Source organism: Electrona antarctica, assembly GCF_951216825.1.
Source record: "Electrona antarctica genome assembly, chromosome: 9".
Lineage (NCBI taxonomy): Eukaryota > Metazoa > Chordata > Actinopteri > Myctophiformes > Myctophidae > Electrona > Electrona antarctica.
The window spans coordinates 9,600,056-9,615,961 of NC_136790.1; the positions used below are offsets into that span (position 1 = coordinate 9,600,056).

The 15,906-nt window shown below is 42.4% G+C and overlaps 1 protein-coding gene across 3 annotated transcripts in view; it reads left to right on the forward strand.

Moving 5' to 3' along the window:
• fhit (fragile histidine triad diadenosine triphosphatase) overlaps nt 1-15,906 on the forward strand; it is a 397,577-nt gene that overhangs the window by 110,046 nt on the left and 271,625 nt on the right. The gene's annotated exons all lie outside the window — the stretch shown is intronic.

Here is a 15,906-nt window from a genome sequence, read left to right on the forward strand (position 1 = left end):
ATAATACACTATCACCATCTTGCCAGAAATAAGTCTGTTAATGACCAGTAATTAACCCATTTTGGGCGGGAACCCCTTTTGGTGTTAGCATTGTGTTATGCTTTAGCTATTGAAAAATAGCAGATCTACAAACTCATAGCGCGCCACCGAGTGGCGCGCTACGAGCTTGTAGGTCCGTGGGCATTATGTTAAGTTACGCAGCCCGTCACCTCACCTTCAGAGGGGATAAAAACGGTAAATACGGCCGTACATCATCATAAAATGCTTTATGATAATGTGTTGCATGCATTTTGAGTACAATGCATGCTCATACCTTGTGCTTGTGCTTGAGCATCAATGCATTTATACTTGACCCCACTTACAAGTAATTAGTTACAACATGAATAAATATATTCATAAGCATTATGAATATTCATGAGTGATTATGAGATTATAATATATTATAAGTATGATTATAATCCACCATAGGCACAGGCTTCATAGAAAGTGCTAGCATATTTTGTATGTGTTATTTGAATAACTTTACCTCTCTGTTCAGGCAAAAAAGAAAATGCTGATAGGAGAAGTGTGCTCAGGCTGCGCTAAATCAAATTCTGCGTGAAGGATCACAGCTGGGATTTAATCTGATCTCAGTGGCCGAGCTCTTATTAGCCGGCCTGGGCATCCAGGCCACCTGCATGTGGCTGACAGGTGAAATGACGGCGGGTTCATTTGCCCTTGGCTAATTGATTTTGCATTGACCTTGGTTAATAAGTGCAGCGTGCTCTTGTAACCACGTTGAGGACGTGGTTTTAACAAGCTCTTATTGGGTCCTGTTGAATTGTTTAGCAAGTAGGACGGAATGATACGCTGTTCTGTGTTCATGCCGGGCGACGGCTCTGCTGTGAGTAGAGTAGAGGAGATGGACTCTACTGTGAGTAGAGTAGAGTAGAGGAGATGGACTCTACTGTGAGTAGAGTAGAGTAGAGGAGATGGACTCTACTGTGAGTAGAGTAGAGTAGAGGAGATGGACTCTACTGTGGTGTAGAGTAGAGTAGAGGAGATGGACTCTACTGTGAGTAGAGTAGAGGAGATGGACTCTACTGTGAGTAGAGTAGAGTAGAGGAGATGGACTCTACTGTGGGTAGAGTAGAGTAGAGGAGATGGACTCTACTGTGGGGTAGAGTAGAGTAGAGGAGATGGACTCTACTGTGAGTAGAGTAGAGTAGAGGAGATGGACTCTACTGTGAGTAGAGTAGAGTAGAGGAGATGGACTCTACTGTGAGTAGAGTAGAGTAGAGGAGATGGACTCTACTGTGAGTAGAGTAGAGTAGAGGAGATGGACTCTACTGTGGGGTATTTGTTCAGAATCAGAATCTTCTTTATTGTCACATCACAGTTTTACAATGAAAAAAGTGGGTGAAATTCATTTTTGTGCATAGTTCCCAATGTGTTTTTTTCAAGAAAACAATGAAAGGGATGAAGAGCGGAATTTAGAAGCTCGTTCCACACACAAGCAGCACACTCGTAGATTCTCTCTTATCTTATTTACTATTATCACTATATCTCAGGTACTATTAGATAATACCTGAGATAATTGTGTTGACTGATTCAATCATTCATTCATTCATTCACTTATTTTGTTGCCATTCATTGTCAGAAATCCATTGTGTGTGTGTGCGTGTGTGTGTGTGTGTGCGTGTGCGTGTGCGTGCGTGCACAGAAACAGAAACCTATGTTCAAATTATAACTTTTCTCGACATTATGATTCATCCATTGTAGGCTATTTATTATTTTGTCACTTTTTATTGGTTAAATATTTATAAAAACTACAGACAGACTTTACCACTCTCTCAACCCGTCGTCCCTATTGTTGGCATCTCATTATAAGCAAAAGTTTTACGAATTACTCCTAAACTATAGCATATATTGCATATCTACAACGCAAGCTCACAACGTGTCGCATTATGAACTTGTAGAACGGCATACAAGGAAAATATTGCCAAAAGCTTAAACGGATTAAACATGGAGATCCCAGGTTTGTGCGCGCCGACAGCGGGGATATGTTTCTGAGTTTGTGTGCCGTCTTGGAACATCTGCTACCATGTCCAGTTGTTCCTTTCCACACAGTACGTACTACGTACAGTACAGTGTTCAGTGTTTCTCCTCAGTGGACAGAACACAATACAAAGTGCATCTGGATGTAACATGCATCCTGTCTGCCGTGGCCTTACCTAAAGGCTTAAGGCACTCCCCGTCCTTCAGTCACAGCCTTGTTAGATGGACTAAGTGTTGTCAGGTAGCTGCTGTTAACGGGGACTTAGGGAAATCTTTTTACCGCTCCTTTTATTACGGCAGTGTCCTTAGGGGAACGTCTACACTTCACAGTTGCTCTAACAAATAATGAATTAGCGACGGTCATTTCTAGTCAGGCTTCTTTATCAGACTTTGACATCACGGTGAAACACAGACTGTGTGTGTTTGAGAGAGTGAGAGAGAGAGAGAGAGAGAGAGAGAGAGATGAGAGAGATGAGAGAGTGAGAGAGAGATAGAGATAGAGAGAGATGAGAGAGTAATGTTTGGATAGTTAGAAAAGAGCCGGAAAGTACAGCAAAGGAATGTTCGTTTTTGTTCATTTTCTCTGCAATTAGCCCCATTAGCTAAGCCCCACCCACTCCACTCTGCGATGGCAAGCTGTCCTTCTCACCCATTGAGATGCAGGTTAAATGATGGTATTTATCCATATAAATAATCGATCATTTCAGTAGCAACTAGCAAGAGCTTCAAAATGTCTTCTAAATCTAGTCAACAAGGCCTGCAGTAGGCTATGCACTGGACATGCGCATGACATTATTTCAATAAACTCAAAATACGAGGAAATGATGTAGAAACAAACAGTATCCAACAATCAACTTTAACGACCGTCCGACAGGACTTTTCATTTAATGCACGGTAATACTACGGTTAACGATTAACGATTATTGCCATCACCTGGGTGGGTCAGTCGTGTAACTTTCCCAACGTTAAGTTGTGTAGACCTATGTGTTCAACAACACAGCCATGCAAAATAACATTTAACAGCTATGGGGTGTCGAAAGCTTGCCATCCATCCAAACTATTTGGATTGGCATTGGACAATCGCTTTTGGGTTGGGGTTTAGCGAAGGGCTAATCTAATTTCTTTTGCATTGTTGTATGTAGCTTCTTCTCGTAAAATAATGTCCTAGACAAATATTAAAAAAATGAGTAATAATGCCACATCCAATATCCCCCCCTGGGAGATAAGTTCTATTGGCAGTTGTTATTATTTCTCCCTTTTGGCCTATAGCTATTCACCAGATTGAAATTCAACAATAGTGCACATGCTGCAAATCAAACCTGAAAACATGTCAATTTTGCTCTAATGGAAATGCATTACAGTGTACATAATCACCCCCGCACAAGCTCGCGCGTGTGCACACACACACACAGACGCACGCACGCACGCACGCACGCACGCACGCACGCACGCACGCACGCACGCACGCACGCACGCACGCACGCACGCACGCACGCACGCACGCACTCACTCACTCACTCACTCGCACACACACACACACACACACACACACACACACACACACACACACACACACACACACACATATTTGGCTATATTAGAACATTCTGCCATATCTGACAGATACAAAATCTTACATGCACAGACGCTACATGCTATTTTATTTGTGTGTATTGGTGTGAGGGGAAGAGATTCAGCAAGACAGCTGTGTGTGCGTGCGTGCGTGCGTGCGTGCGTGCGTGCGTGCGTGCGTGCGTGCGTGTGTGCGTGCGCACACATTGAGTACTTATGTGTCTGTTTGCTCACGTGGATTATAAAGTGTACATTTACATACCTGTTGTAAATGCGGCTTAAATGTGTGCATGTACTGTGTGTGTCTGAGTGTGTGCATGTGTTTGCCCCCATGATGTGCACGGAATAGGCTACGCGCTGCAACTGTGGTTTAATCCATGTGTGTGTTTATTTTTTGGGGGGTGTGTAAGAGGGCGGGGGGTAATATATAATGTAAAAAGCAATTTGAGATTAGAGTGCTGGGTGGCTGTCATTTATACACTAGACAGGACTGTAATTGAGGATGCCCTACGGCATACGGTATGCATACGTATACCATTTATTGAGCATGAGGTTGAGGTGCCCATGCTTATGGCCACAACAGCCTCCACACATGATGTATACACCTGCTCACACACTTTCTCTCTCGCACGCACGCACGCACGCACGCACGCACGCACGCACGCACGCACGCACGCACGCACGCACGCACGCACGCACGCGCACACACACGCACACACACACCCACAGCAAACACGCAGCAAAATAAAAAAATGTCCTAATCTCTTGTCTTTTGTGTAACCTCGTTCCCAATTAAATTCAGTTGTATTATAGTGCCAAATTTCAAGCTTTCTCAAGACACTTTACACCCAGCCCTTTTCTCGTCACATGAGGAGATCCGTTGTTCACTTCAGTAAATTGTGATTTACAGCTACTTGACAGATCATGTTTTATATTTTTGCTAAACTTATTATGGGTTCTATCATTCTTCTATCACAATTAAATTGTGTTGTGTAGAATGTTTTCGAACAGTTTCTGATTTCCTTGTAATTATCCAGTGTCAAAAAGACAATATATTACAGAATTCCAGAAAAACAACAAAAGCAACTGTGATTGTCTGCGGTGACCCTTGAGTGATGATAAAATAAATATAGTGTGATTCTCTCTTATAAAAAGGAATTATCTGTAGACATTTCTAGTGGGGTTTTTTTATGAATAGATTGTGCCTATAGTTGTGTTGATATAATTTAACTTTTAATTTGTAAGTTAAAATGCACCAAGACAATAATAAATATGTAAATAATCGATGTTCAAATTGGTTACGAATTGCGTGCCTTATTATTTACAGACCCTACTTCATACTGACTGGTACAGTACAATCATGGAACACACATACAGTAGATTGGTGGTACAGTACAATCATGGAACACACATACAGTAGATTGGTGGTACAGTACAATCATGGAACACACATACAGTAGATTGGTGGTACAGTACAATCATGGAACACACATACAGTAGATTGACTGGTACAGTACAATCATGGAACACACATACAGTAGATTGACTGGTACAGTACAATCATGGAACACATACAGTAGATTGGTGTACAACCCGCTGGCTAAACAACGAGGTTATGTACATTTTGGCTCAGCAGTTTGCTTGTTTAAACATTTTGTTAGCACAGTTATCAGTGTTATATAACAATATTTGGACGGTGTTTAATTCATAAATGATTGCGACGGTATGCTGAGCGAGTGCATCAATTATTTGATAACAACACAATCATGCCTCTGCAGACCACGACACAACACACACACACACACACACACACACACACACACACACACACACACACACACACACACCGGTTCCAAACTTCACCCCCAAGTGTTTTGCGTGCCAGAACTCACGGTGCCTGGTACATTCAGACATTTAAAATGTACTGTTTCTTTACTATACTTACTAGCTGCTGAGATCATGCAACCAATCAATTTCACCAGGTTGCCCCATGTAGAAGTGGTGCCCGGCCAGGTCTTCTATGAAATTAACGGGAGCTACTCAATCAATCAATCAATCAATCAATCAATCAATCAATCAATCAATCAATCAATCATTCAATCAATCAATCAAGCTTTATTCATATATCACAATTCAGAGTGTAGTTCTAAGTGTTTCACAGGAAGAAGAAAAAAAATCAGAATACAAATACAATACAAATACAGTAATGGGATGAGTCTGCTTTGATCTGTGAAAGTGGGCTTTATTTGGGTAATACAGATAATATAATCTATACAGTTTATCTATATTTTTATCTATATTCATGCAATTAGGTCCCGGGACACAGGTGGTCACAATTTAAGATGTCATGCTACATCCTGTTCTGGCAAGGTCTGGCCCAATTTCAGCAGTGCATTTAGGATCAGCAATCATTTGATTTGACTGAAATGTGACCCTTAATGCATATAACCAAAGTCATGACATTTTGGTTTTGTAACTGTAATTTTTCCAATTAATAAATAAATGTCTTAATCATATGTGACACATTTGTACGGTTGATGGAGGTCGGAACAAGGCAAACTGAATGGAATTCAACATTATTTTCCCCCCCTCTTTAAAAAAACAAAACACTAGGGGGGATTCTTTGACCTACTGTATACTGTAGGTTCATTAGCAAATGTTTCTATAATATCCATTGTCCTCTAACAGTTTATGACATGGTATTCACATTTCTGAAAATTCTTTTTTACCTGATTTACCAAATGCACACCTGACCAAAGCTTGAACGTCCTTCAATAGCCTCTAGAGTCTTCTCTTTGAACGCTGAAAACCTCACCACCGTTTCTACAGTTTTGATGACGCCACAGGGCTCCAGCTATACGGCTCAGCTGGCCAAACACCCGGCTGATAATCAATAGCCATTTACCAGTGCGATGTGTAAAACAGTGTGTGGTGGTGATTGAGTTGACCTCGTGTCTTAGCAGGGGTCAAGTTAAAAGTGTCCGTGAAAACCTGTGGCGCGATACTGCTGACGAAGACGAGGCTTAGAGACGGACTGCCCACCAACGCGTAATGATGTTTTCTGTGGATGGCCGTGGGTCAGTCGAGAGCTGTAAATAACTGTGCGGGGATGTGAATCCAAATCTCATGCTGATTTTCAAGTTATCGAAGCAATTTCCACGGTCTGATTGGCTGAAATAACCGTGTGATTACACCCTCTCTCTCCAATCTCCTCAGATAGCCAAACGGTTGACTCGGGCCTGTCACAGTGGTCTGAAATCTACAGCATTCCCAGCGCCCCTTAGGCCTAAGATCCCACCCACAGCACATGCCATATTGATGGCTTCAAAAATAGTATGCCGCAAATGTCAATCCTGGTGTGAGGCATGGCTGCTGGGCCTCGTTTGATGGCGGTGAAAATGTCAGATGCTCCAAGGCTGATGTGTGCACTGATTTCACCAGGTGGGGGGGCTATGTCAGAGTAGTGAGGGTAGCACGCACATTAGCCCCTCGTCGCGCTACGGTCGAGTCGGGCATCGGTGGGGGATTATCTTATCTGACTGTGTGTGTGTGTGTGTGTGCATACTTGTGCGTGCAAGTGTGTGCGAGCGCGTGTGTGTGTGTGTGCGTGCTTCAGGATAGCAGCCCCCTTCTGTGTTCAAGGTTAGCAATCAGGGTATTATAGTATACACTACGACCCCTGTGTGCGTGGCTCCTCCTAATGCTGCGCAAACGGTGGCTGCAGGCCAATGCAGATTTATCATGGCTCATGATGAGGCGAGGGAGGGGCTGTCGTACACAGGGATGGATGGATGGATAGACGGATAGATAGATGCCCATCTACGGATACCGTAGAGAGATGGAAAGTAAAGTACATTTACTTAAGTACTGTACTTAAGTTACAATTTTGAGGTATTTGTAGGCCTACTTTACTTAGACTCCACTACATCTCTGAGGCAAATATTGTACTTTTACTCTCTTTTTTACAAAACATTACCCACTTCAGCCTTACTGTATATACAGGTAGTTTGGAGTTGGACATTTGAAAACAGCCGATCTCTAGATATGCTCTTTTCAAGAGATTTTTATACATTTGAAACATTGACTACTTTACACATTCTGCATAATGACTACTTTTACTTTTTGGCACTTTAAGTACATTTTGATGCCACTACTTTTGCACTTTTACTCAAGTAAAATACCAGACTTTTACTTGTAACGGAGTGATTTTACATTGCAGTAGGATATTGATACTTTCACTTAAGTAACGTGTGAGTACTTTTTACACCACTGCACAATAGGCATACATCCGGCGAGAATAGGCGAACATTTCCAACGCTACACAATGCCTATTCGGTGAAGAGATTTGAAGATTATAATAAGGTTTTACTCAGGGTGAGTAAACCAATGCAATGCCACATAACTGTGACATCCTGTGATGGAATCCAGTTTAGGGACTTGTATTACATCTGTCTCCTCATCTCTCATTCCTCTCTCTCTCTCTCTCTCTCTCTCTCTCTCTCTCTCTCTCTCTCCATCTCTCTCTCTCTCCCTCTCTCTCTCTCTCTCTCTCTCTCTCTCTCCCTCTCTCTCTCTCTCTCCCTCTCTCTCTCTCTCTCCCTCTCTCTCTCTCTCTCTCTCCCTCTCCCTCTCCCTCTCCCTCTCCCTCTCTCTCTCTCTCTCTCTCTCTCTCTCTCCTCTCTCTCTCTCTCTCTCTCTCTCCCTCTCTCTCTCTCTTTCTCCCTCTCTCTCTCTCTCTCCCTCTCTCTCTCTCTCTCTCTCTCTCTCTCTCTCTCTCTCTACATGCCTTAAGTTATAAATATATAATCACTATAATGCGTGTGCTCACACGCACACACAAAACACTTGTGTCTTTGTTTCTGAGGTCAAAGGGTGATGGCTTTAAAAAACAAGATGTGATCAACGCAATGTATAGTGAAATGCTAATTGGGTCATCTATGCGCACAATTAACTAATTGGAGCATTCTAGTTCTTAATTGTGGAATTGTTGGTGTCCATTTGGAATGCTAATGCAAGAAGAGAGACAGCTGGTGTGTGTGTGTGTGTGTGTGTGTGTGTGTGTGTGTGTGTGTGTGTGTGTGTGTGTGTGTGTGTGTGTGTGTGTGTGTGTGTGTGTGTGTGTGTGTGTGTGTGTGTGTGTGTGTGTGTGTGTGTGTGTGTGTGTGTGTGTGTGTGTGTGTGTGTGTGAGAGAGAGAGTCTTCTGGGAGAAAGTCCAAATCCACCCCTCTTTAGTATTTACACTCTCTCTGTCTGTCTGTCTGTCTGTCTGTCTGTCTGTGCTATGCCTCTGTCACTCTCGCTCTCTCTCACTCTTTCTAACATTGTTATGTTTGTGAAGGTGGGGTGGAAAAAAATAATCTGAGAGAGAGAGAGAGAGAGAGAGAGAGAGCGCATAGCAGTGAGACAAAGAGTGGAGAAAATCATAGCAGTGTGATTATCTGCGGGCCCCAGCCCTTTTTTCCCCTCCTCCTTCTGTTATGCTTCTCTGTGCCTCTGTCATGGTCATACAGCCCACCAAGAGGCGGGCGTATAATCACTTAGGACTCATTTAACCCCATTACAATAAGTCATGCACACGTCTACAAAAAAATAGCGTTTGGATCCTCTCATGGTCATTAGGTGTAATTAAATTGAACAAGTGGTCACGCTAACATGTCAGTTCTACCGGAACCCCCTTCCCCACATCACAGCCAGAAGATGTTTCTTTTTGTTTGTTTACTTCTGGAATCCTCAGCAATGCAGCAATGGCAAATATTGAGACGTGTGAGGACAAAAGCTGTATATAGGAGGGGCTGGTGCCCCTCAAAAATGGAGTTATGTGCAGTGGCGTGCACAGACATTTAGAGGGGCAGGTGCTCAAGTGAGAAAAAGGGCACCTTGTGCAGCGCGTGGAACCAGCCGGTTGCCTTAATAGTGTGAGATTTATAGACTTTGGGGCATAAATAATATATTAAAAGCTTTTTTTTATCAAGAATTGATCGATGTCACCATGGTCCACATACTGTATTTTTTTTTGTTTTTTTTCAAAAGGGCACATTGCTGTCCAGAGGGCAAGGGCAGGTGGTGTTCTAGCACCCCCTAGTGTCTATCTGTGCACGCCACTGGTTAGGTGGTTTCTTCCCGACAGCGACCATATCATCCAGCTCACAGGGCGTGGCGTTGTGGCCTTGTACATCTGCCATGTTCAATGCCTTCCTTGTACATTTGCCATGTTCAATGTGTGGCACAATACAGTATGCAACCATGTGTTTTTAAACCCTGGTAATGTTGCAGACTGAATGTGAAGGATGCGCCGAATGATTGATCAGGTAAAGGAAAGAAAAAGATACACAAAACAAACAAAAACAAAATGTGACTGTGAGCACGGGATAAAGATCAAGAGATTGGTTGTCTCAGATTTGTCTTTGTGTTGTGGCGCCAATAATGAGTTTTCTTAGCAGAGTTTCAACCTGACATTTGATGAAGGGTTTTGTCAGATTGCTCTCACATACAGTAGCTGCTCATCCCTCCAAAAAGTTGTCCATTGCAAAAGGGGAGCAGGTGGCCATTAATGGCTTTTTTTACCCTGCTTTGCAGCCAGGCTCTCATGATGGCAGCGTTACTTAGTCGGTCGGTTAGTTGGTCTATTGCTTTCTCAGTCTGTCCAACACTTTGGTCCCAAACAAGATATCTCAAAGTTTGTCTTTATGGTCACCATCCAGAATAGGGGTGAGACGATAATAGGGGAACCTCACGATACGATATCTGTGGCGATATTACGCCCTCGATAACTATAATATCGATATTCGATATATTGCAAGAGATTTCATCAACGATATTTCACGATATCTGTAAAAATAACAATAAAAGGCAAACATCTGGTAGGCCTATTATGTATTTATTCCAAAATCTTACAAGATGATTTGTGGCCAATAACTACAGTACATCAATTTTGCCTCCTCCAAACAGTAAAACACTTGTCCACAACTTGTCTGTCCACAACAATGGGAACTATAGTGTTAACTAATCAATCCATCACTAATATACTGTATGTAGTGAAAATGTAATTGACTGATTGAATCTGGGCCGATTTCAGGTATTATACCAACATGCTGTGTATTGTAAAGTTGGGCAATTTTATTTAATCAACGATATATCATGATATCTGTAACAGTGTATTGATTATTTATCGTGGGAGGATGTATCGCAAGATTTGCAATATATCGCAATATTGATATATTGGCACACCCCTAATCTAGAAAGAACTGGCTGAATAGCAGCTGCAGCTAACCAAACTAGTATAGGGATGTCAACGGCAATTTAAAAAAAAAAAAAAAAAGAATTGATGAACATCAGTTAATTACCAGCTGCCTTATTATATCTGCAGAATTGTGCTATGAAATGTAATTATCTCTGTCAGTTTTTACCACGTTGTGCGCCAATGTAATTTCACTAAGGGATTCTATTTGTCTGTAATTAGGTGTGTGTGTGCGTGTGTGTGCGCACCTGTGTATGTGTGTGCGCGCACCGTGCTATACCTGTTATCCCTTGGTTTGCACGACAATGTTAAGTAGTTGGACCCGTTGGCCGCTTCGTTACCCGTTTGTATCACCGGCAGCGCTCGCTGTCTTTGACTTTATTAAGTTTCATAAAAGTAGTGTTGGATATTGTTGCTTGCTAGCATCCCATGTCTGAGAGGTCGGCTATAGGCAAAAAGTGTCTGGTTGCCTAGAGACGAGGCAGGCAATATGGCAGCCAATGATAAAGATAGCTTGCTAGTACAGTAGTACTAGTGAAAGGCAAAGCGATACATAGACCAGCTCAGCTTACACAGCAGCTGGTAATAAACCTTAATTTGGATGCTAGCGGACCTTATGCCAGGTCCGTATATATACGGACCCGCCACTAAAGGATGCTAGCGGACCTTATGCCAGGTCCGTATATATACGGACCCCAACGTATACTCTGTGTGAATAATGGTTGAGCCCCACGGCATCTTTTAACATTGGTCCGGTTGCTATGGCAACGCCCCACCGCTCCAGCTATGGGACGGAGAATATGATCACCGTTTATAGCAGTTGAAAGGAGGATTTTCAAACCTCGGAAAGTCGGAATCCTTGCTAGGCCTTGAATACCCCCAGCACCAGGAAACGTTACCCTTTTTAATTCCATGTTTTAACCTTGCTAGTGAGAGCATGGGGCTGTATGGCTGGTTGTGTGTACGGACCAACTCATACAGTACTGTTGCTATTACTGCGTATTAAGCAGACTTATACTTGTAGAGTGACTTGTAGATGGCGCGGCACATGGTGAGCTTGTAGATGTGCTATTTTCAGTGCAACTCAAGCTTTATGACTACACTAAGCATAAGCAATAGACAGTTAGGCATCAACGTTTCTTCTGCTGGTGTCCTTAATGAGCATTCTAGATATGGGCATATTGAAGATTATCGTTATTATTATTTATTTTCAGGGCAAAAAGTTTGAATTTATCAGACTTCTCAGCTCTGAAGTCACTTTAATACAGTTTTGAATTGTCTGGGCCACTCAGAAGCATGGCGAGGGAGCGTAGTGGGTTAGTGGGTCTTCACAGTGTATCGGTGAACCACAATCATTTTGTCACAAAAACCGAAGCTGCCCTGCTGGCTCAGGCAGTTGGGGATGTGCGTAGGTACACAGTATGAATACTGTTCAAGATCTTTGTTGCATGGAATCTCACTCTCATTCTCATGTCCCACTGGGTTTCTGTCTAGTATTCTGTTTAAGTGCTTTGGTTTATTATTTTTTTATTCCGTAGAGAGTTTCACTTTCTCTTGCTCTCTCAATTGGAACATTTTGTGCTCAATGGAGCACTTCTGTAGTAGGACCCCGTGGTTGCTTGGCAACAGTTGTTGTCTTTGTTGAAGACTGCCTGACCTTGATATGAAGGCCAAATAAGCAGCTGTTTACTGCATGCATACAATCACACAGACATGGCATTACACACCTCCTCATACTTACACAAAGTGGAGAGATGACTACTCTTTCCTGGAACAAATTGGCAAAAGGCTCACCACTTGTTTAAGTTTTAAGGTCGTCCACCCACAAACAGCACCACCACTTGTTTAAGTTTTAAGGTCGTCCACCCACAAACAGCACTAGTTTAAGTTTTAAGGTCGTCCACCACAAACAGCACTAGTTTAAGTTTTAAGGTCGTCCACCCACAAACAGCACTAGTTTTAAGGTCGTCCACCCACAAACAGCACTAGTTTTAAGGTCGTCCACCCACAAACAGCACTAGTTTTAAGGTCGTCCACCCACAAACAGCACTAAGTTTTAAGGTCGTCCTCCCACAAACAGCACTAAGTTTTAAGGTCGTCCTCCCACAAACAGCACTACGTTTTAAGGTCGTCCTCCCACAAACAGCACTAGTTTTAAGGTGGTCCACCCACAAACAGCACTAGTTTTAAGGTCGTCCACCCACAAACAGCACTAGTTTTAAGGTCGTCCTCCCACAAACAGCACTAGTTTTAAGGTCGTCCACCCACAAACAGCACTAGTTTTAAGGTCGTCCACAAACAGCACTAGTTTTAAGGTCGTCCACAAACAGCACTAGCTGTGTCACGAGGAAGATGCAGATCGATCTCATGCTGGCTCAATGCACCTCACATAATTGTGAAAACCTTTGTTTGGAAGAATGGTGTCTTGCAATCTCGCTTTTTCTTGTCTCGTGTGTGTGTGTGTGTGTGTGTGTGTGTGTGTGTGTGTGTGTGTGTGTGTGTGTGTGTGTGTGTGTGTGTGTGTGTGTGTGTGTGTGTGTGTGTGTGTGTGTGTGTGTGTGTGTGTGTGTGTGTGTGTGTGTGACTGTGTGTGTGTGACTGTGTGTGGCGCGCCCTTACTAAACAAGTAAAATACCAACCATTAGTACAAGCCATTATACAGTACATCTAGGCTATACGTGTCAGCGCATTGTTTTTATATTTGGCAGCTTGGGTCATGTCTTGTCCACAGGTTGGTGGTCAGAGGCTTGAGGATTGTGGGGTTGTCTAAGTGTAAGGCAAAGCAGCTTGCAACATACTGTTCAATCTTTCATAGGCAGTTGATCTATTTGGAGGAGAAGGTTGCTTTTTGTACCCACAATTTTTCCCAGGTGTTGGTAATATGACAGACGTCATAAGTGTCAGATGTAAATAACTAGTGAATGTGCATGTGTTGCTTATATTCTGTACATCTAGTGTTTGGATTCAAGCACCGAGAGACATGTGTTGTTTCAAATGTGTGGGACATCACAAGCAACTGAAAAATATTTGTGTCCTTGATAATGTATTTTATAAATGTGGACTCAAATAAAGAAATGCGTTACATTTGTGCTACTTTTTTTTTTAGTTTTTTTTTACCTACTGTAAGTGATCAGGTTGGACTATTGAGGTGGTCAAATGACCAAAAACAACCAACGTTTGGATTTATTTTCTCCCCAGTCAGAATTTCTCTCATCTTTATTATTCATATGGATGCATTATTTGTTTGGTTTTATTATTAAACTAGAGAGGGGCACTCCATGGTCCACTGGCAGCGTGCAGAGGAAATGTGATGCTGATCGGCCCTACATTTGTGAGATTAGCTGCAGATGCACAGACAGACAGACAGACAGACAGACAGACATGGATGAAAGCATGATCTTCTTCATTTGTTTGTTTGATTTAGATTTTATTAGACGTCAAGCAAGAAAAACAAAGGGACAATGCACAATACATTTTATTGCAGCACAAATTGCTAGGAGGTCACAGTTCCTGGATGAACATCATCATGTCACAAACATTTATAAACACACAAGATAATTATTCTATATATCCTTGTATTATTATTCTAATTAGCAGTCCATAATAATAAGCCATAAAAGCAATGATGATTTTTACTCTCTGAAAACAGCTAAGTGTGCCTGAAAAGGTTGCCCACCCCTGCCGTATACAGTATACAGTATACACATACTCTGCCGTATGCTTTACAGACATGGTAGCCGCAATTTGCAACTCTAGATTTTTTGAATATAATGGGATGAATCTGGAGTTGCAATACCCTCCATTGACTCCCCACTCATCCAATTTGCTTTTGCGATCTGCTTGTATTAAACAACGTTAAACTCACCAACATTGCAGCTCTAGGCCAAGCTTGAATTCCTCTTTCAATCTGCTTTTGTTTCATAGAAATCCACCGTAGACAATAGACATGTTATGAGCTACTAAGTAATTCTGTGCAGGTGATTCTTTTTCTAAGTGTTGGAGTTTGGAAGCACTCGTTTTTATTAACGGGTCGCGCTGCTGCCTCCTGCATTATGTGCAAATTCGAAACAGGTGGTACGCAGGGTCATTCAGTGACTTTGACGAGTGCGTCCAAACTCCAACACTTTTCACAAAAGAATCACCTGCAAAGAATTTCTTTACAGAAGGTAGCTCATAACATGTCTACGGTGGATTTTTATTAAACAAAAGCTTGTCAGATTGAAAGAGGATAATTCAAGCTTGGCCTAGAGCTGCAATGTTGGTAAGTTTAACGTTGTTTAATAAAAGCAAATTGGATGAATGGGGAGTCAATGGAGGGTATTGCAACTCTAGATTCATCCCATTATAAAAAAAATCTAGAGTTGCAATTTGCGGCCAGACATAGGGGCAGTAGAGTGGTTGGCAGAGCGGATGGGAATCGTGAGATTCCCAGTTCGATCCCCCAGAGTTAGTGTTGAAGTGTCGCTTTCCCGATGTGTAGGTTGGTGCCTTGCATCCGCCATCGGTGTATGAATGTGTGTGTGTGTGAATGGGTGAATGTAATGCATGGACAATCTATGTAAAGTGCTTTGGATAAAAGCTCTATATACTGTAAATGCACCATTTACTATTTACATAGTGCCTCCATCCCACTCCATTCAACAGTCCTGCTGACAGGAAACCGCCGCAGCCCATACAAGTCAGAAGTGCAGTGAAGTGAAGTTCCTTCACTCCTCACTCAGCTTCCCTCGCCTGAGTTGTGTACGTATAGATAGTCTATCTATACGAACACAACTACGCGTGCTCAGGTGAGGGATACACCCTCGGCCAATTCGGTAGCTAGATTTTATCCCTAGACCCCCATGGTGGAGGACAGGTACTTTACCATGGTGCCACCTGAGCACCCCTTGAAAATGATTCATTTTTCCTTGAAAATGATTCATTTTCAAAGATGTCTTGGAGTCAAAGTTACAATTCTCTTTCAGACACGTTGACACCTGACTGACTTGAATATTGCTTGCTGCTGATTGATCATTGGACAGTGAACAGTGGGTTGTTTACTAGAACAGACTTTTTCTGC